The sequence below is a fragment of the Pteropus vampyrus genome, unplaced genomic scaffold (assembly GCF_000151845.1).
Source record: "Pteropus vampyrus isolate Shadow unplaced genomic scaffold, Pvam_2.0 Scaffold485, whole genome shotgun sequence".
NCBI classification, from domain to species: Eukaryota; Metazoa; Chordata; class Mammalia; order Chiroptera; family Pteropodidae; genus Pteropus; species Pteropus vampyrus.
In genome coordinates, this window is record NW_011889266.1 from 165,202 (window position 1) to 170,377 (window position 5,176).

General features: G+C 51.6%; 1 long non-coding RNA gene across 1 annotated transcript; it reads right to left on the reverse strand.

The window, feature by feature from the left end:
• Window positions 1-4,087: 4,087 nt before the first annotated feature.
• Window positions 4,088-5,162, reverse strand: LOC111732726. Its single transcript, XR_002777672.1, has 2 exons — window positions 5,118-5,162; window positions 4,088-4,399 (listed from the first exon to the last, which is right to left on the reverse strand). It is a non-coding gene; the product is annotated as an uncharacterized LOC111732726 (long non-coding RNA).
• Between the last annotated feature and the right edge of the window lie 14 nt (window positions 5,163-5,176).

Genomic DNA, 5,176 nt, shown 5'->3' on the forward strand with positions numbered 1-5,176 from the left:
CCGATTGCAGTACGCACAGCTGAGCACCTGGGATCTCACGCCCCGCCTGGCGGCCTCACCCACGTACATGAACCCTACAGCCCCTCTGCCCTGGCTCACACGAACAGGAAGCCTGACGACAAGGGACAAAGACGCTGAAGCCCGTGCAGCTCTGCGATTTGGAAAATCTGTTTACCAAGGCACATGGATGACGTTCTAATGACTTCCCATCCAGTGTGAAATAAAGCCTGGTGTCCTCGTCAGGTCCACGAAGCCCCGAGGCCCTGGCCCCTGCCTCCGCTCAACCTCGTCCCTTCTCGCCCTCTCTCTCCTCGCTCACCCAGCTCCAAGCACGCAGGTCTCTTTGCTTTTCTGCAAACACACTAAACTTCTCTCTGCCCAGAAGCTCTTCTCCAGACGGCCCCACGGTGCCCCGACTCTCCTCGGCTCCCTGCTCAGGTGTCAGCTCCTCAGAGGACTTCCTGTCCAGCAGGTCTTAAGTAGTGTAAACACATCTGCATTTCGGAATCCTTGTCACTGCTGAGACGCTCTTTTTCTCCATTCTTCACGTTGCCACGTGCAGGGAGACCAGCCAGACCACCCTCCTGGCCCGCCGCCCCCTTCTCTATGAGAGGGTCGAGGTGTCTGGTTGATGAGTCTGGGAGAAGACACTGAGCATGCTCAGCTCGGCCCCCTTCTGTTAGGGAGCCGGCCCACCAGCCTATCTACCTGTCTGCTCTGTCGCACAGAAAGGGGCCTCCCAGCCTGCCCGAGACAGGAAGAAGGCCCGAGGGTGTGCAGCTGTTGGCTCTGTGGAGCTCGTGAGCAAAGCATTAACTAGCCATGTCCTCCATTCTACATTCTTATTAGTTATAAATTTAAATTCCACCTGGCTCCTGTATTGATCTGTCAATTGGTTATAAATTTAGATGTATTTCTTTTATCTATTGCCATATAACAAATCACCAAAAACTCCGAGCTTCAATTAATAATTCACTATTTCTCACGAGTCTGTGGGTTGACCAGACGGTTCTTTCGCTTCACAGGCTGTTGGCCAGAACGTTGGACCGGCTGGAAAGCTCAAAATGGCTTCGTTCACATGGCTGGTATCTAGTGCTGGCCACTAACTGGGATCATCTGGAGCTGTCAGCTGGGGGAGCAGGGGCCTTGGCTCCCTTCGCTGGTGGCCGAGCTTCCTCTCGGCGTGGTAACTAGGTTCCAAGTAGGACTGTTCCACAAGCGAGCTTTCCAAGAGTAGGGAAGTAGGAGCTGACAGTCTTCTGAAGCATCGATCTTGAAAGTTCTGGGTCTTAGAGCACAAACTAAAGGTGCACTTGCTGCTTAAAGACCTGAGAAGGCTTCGCACTGCACATAAGATGAGATGCCACCTCCGTAACTGGCACCCCTGCCTCAGCACACGCCAGCCGTGAAAGGGTGCGTGCTGACCTGCTGTTCACTCTCGGACACTTCCAGCTCAATCCAGCCTTGAGTCACTGCCCCCATGCAGGTGATGGGGTCGGATGACATCTGGAGATGGACATGATTCAATCGGATCACACAAGCACAGGTAAAACTGGGCCGAACGCTGTGAGCAAAAATGCCACAGTGCCCCACGAGGGGATCTGACTCATGAATTCATGAATGAGTTGCTCTTGAACTGGGATCGATGGCTGAATGAGAGTTAACAAAGCGAAGAGAGAGCAGGGAGTGGGAACCGCATGCGCAAACACCGAGGCGGTGTATGCCAGGTCAGGGGGCACCGGGAGTGGAGATGGAGTAAGCAGGACACAGACCTTGCAAGGTAAGGAGTGTGGATTTTATTCTGAGCTCAAGGAGAAGCTCTTGGAGAGTCTTAAGCGAGAGACTGACTGATGCGATTTGCGATTTGAGATGACTCTGGCTGTAGCGTAAATAATTTCTCCCAACTTCATAGCAGTTGTGGGTCCTGAAATTTAGAGAGAGGCCAGGAAGAATGTAGGGGATACCCGACAGTCGTGAAAGGGAGAGATGGTGGTGGCATGGCCTAGCGACAAGGGAGATGAAACTGAATAGTTTGCAAATATATTAAAACTTGTGAGTGGCTGAAACACAGTCATCTTCCTGTTTCTAACTCTAAAGCCCTAGATGTCATTTACCCTAAAAACAATGAACTCAGGAAGACACACCACCCTGCAGACTGCTGGCTGGGGGCGTGTCGAGTCTGTTTATCAGGCCAGCTGGGTGTACTAAGCAACGTTACCCATGCAAGTCTGTCTGTTTTTGACAGCACCTCAAGGCAGACAGGGTCCAAGCATCGGGGGCTTGGTCCTGAGAACATATTATCTCCTCTTGCTTACTTCTGCACGAGGGCAGGAAAGGGGGCTGGTCGCCTGTGGAGGCTTGTTGTCATTGTGTGTAAGAGCACCCAGCATATTCAGATTCGAATGCTCATTCCTATCACTTCACCTACTAGTTCTGCAGAACATTCCAGAACTTCTCTCTGCTTCGATTTCCTCATCTTTATAAAATAATAACAATAATAACAATAATAATAATAGCAACCACCATTGGAGTTTTAGGAGGCCGAACACAAACACCGTGTGTCCCTCCTGCTTTCAGAACTGAGAACAAAGCAGACAGCAGACAGGTAAAGATCAAAATGTCACGTTTCCAACGGCTGAAGCTGGACTGGAGGATGTGGCTGAGGTGAAAACACTTCTTCATGTGGCCACTGACACAGCGGGCAACCACAGACAGGGGAGCACGACACGCCCTCTCTGGGGGGCAGGGTGGCACGACTCAGCACTGAGCCGTCTCGAAAGTCACCAGTCAGCAGAGCCAGAGACGACGGCTCCCTCCTGCCCCTGGGGAGAGAGTCAGAGGCCGCTGGGAGCTGGCCGTGCTCCTGTGTGCTCGGCCCTCCCTGCTGGAGCACTGGGAATCCAGCCGCGCCATGAAATTATGAGAAGGAGAAAGGAGTCATCTCCCCAACAGCTTCTCAGGGGGGTGTCACGGAGATTAGAGAAGACTAGTTGAGTGGCCGCCACGCAGACTTCGCAGAGGTCTCGTCCCTGCCTCAGCATCCGGGTGGGTCAAGGCCAGCCCACTGGGCCGGGCCACCAATGGAGGGAAGTTGTGGTTCAGAGACTGCATGAAGCAAGGGGGTTTCTTAACCGGGGATTTCTGTCTCCCTCTCTCCCCTTGTTCCCTATCCTCAGGAAACCCTGAGAGTTTCCTAAAGGGAAACGCTGACCGGATAGGAACTGGCAAGTCTTCTAAGCAGAGGAAAAAACCCCAAAGCCACACCTCGGGTGACACAGCGCCCAGCGACTTGTGAGTCTGGCACAAAGGCCCAGCTTGCTTTCTGGGCGTGAGAGGCACGGCTGCTGCCGCTGCTGCTCTGGGGTGGGTGTTTTAGGTGGGAAGGGAAGGAGCCTCTCCCTGCCCCTTACACTGAACCCAGGGAGTGGCTGGGAGCAAACAGGACAGCCCTGGGGAAAGCACCTGTCCAATCACCAACACCTACAGTCCCATTTAAGGTGAGCGCCCCCCGCCCCCCACCAGAAGACCGGAAATAACTTGCGTTGACTCCAGCTCTGAGTGTGATCCACCAGCAAAGTCACGCTCACCACCTGACCCGCCTCAGCCAGTCTCCGGTCATCTGCCTCATGGAGGGCTGTGGCTGGTTGTGGACACCCATGGGAAAAGCCCAGGGGAGCAGGAACCTGTTGGTTTTCAAGCCTAGTGCTTCTCTTCCTCATGCTTAGTCATCTCGGGGTGGGGCATCAGGGGAACACACCTGCCTGTTTCTGCGGAAAATCCCAGCAGCCGGCATCCTGGGGAGGTTTTACCTTGGGTAACCCCTCTTCCCAAGGCCGTCGCCCCTTGGCATTTCCAGCTGCAACATCTTTAGACCCTTCCACTTTCTCCTCAAGGTGGAACCTACATAGATGGAGGGGGGTTCCCGGGCCCAAGTTCAATGTGGTTGCATACTCCACACACAGCTTTTCCCTGAAAATGGAGCCTTAAGTATATTGTTAACATAGCAATAACGATAGCTACTATCTAGAGACCACCTACTGCGTCCAGGTACTGTTGACTGAGCGTAAACGGATCAGGAGGCTTTAGCTAGGAGTACGTGAAGATTTATTCAAGGGTCTTGGGGTTTGCAAACTGTAAACACAACTAGGCAATACCCAGAGTGTTCCCAAGAAGGAAGAACTGAGGGTTCTTACAGTAAAAAGTACATTCTTGAGAAGAATCGGTCCTGCGTTTTAACCTCTGGGTTGGTCTGAGATGGTCATCCCGTTGAGATGACCGCTGTGGTCTGGATAATGTATGTCAGGTGATCTGGACACATGATCGTTCTTTCCCTGTTTCTTCAGGAGGTAATCAGAGGGTTATCTGGAGGTTTGATGTATTTCCAGGCATTGATGCAGGGCTAGAAAGTTCAAAGTTTAGGTTCCCAGGCAGTTAGACCAAGAATAGAACTGTTTCCTCAGGCCTCAACCTCCTTGCTTTCAGTAACATTAGTTCGACTGTAGTGACTCCATTTCTTCGCTCTATTTCTCAGTACGATATTAATTTTCACAAGAAGTCCTCGTTAACCACATCTGACGCATAACGAAGGCACAGAGAAGAAATATTCCCGTGGTCCTTAACTATCTACTATACCTGCAAGATTTAGGCCAGAGCAAGTAAACTAACTTTATTTTCCACGATGTTTTCAGGGACTCAAAGAATGTTAAGATCTGGAAAAAGACTTTAGGGATAAGTGAGTGCAACCCTTGGTTTTACAGCAGGGAAACGCGACCTGGAGAGGGGTCAGGGTGTATTTGCCCAAGTCCCACCGTGAAATCATGGATGAGCCCCTAATCCATTTTTTTTTTTGTAACTTTCCTGTAAGACATCCCGCTCTTTCCCTTCCAGAGGAAATCACTTTCCCACATTTTTAATCATTTCTTTGCTTTTCAATTCTCGATACTTATTATTCCCATTTTTCCCTTCGTGGTACCATTTTTAGTGAAAAAAAAAAAGGGGGGAAAAACAGGAAAGGGAATGAAATGGAAGAGAGCGGGAGTGGGTAGGGGGAGACAGAGAGAAAGGAGGGAGGGCGGGATGGACGGACAAAGGGCGGGAACCATCTGCCGAGCAATCACTGAGATGCTGGATACGCCATCGCCAGGACCCCAGCTCGGGCTTCAAGATGTCCGAAGGC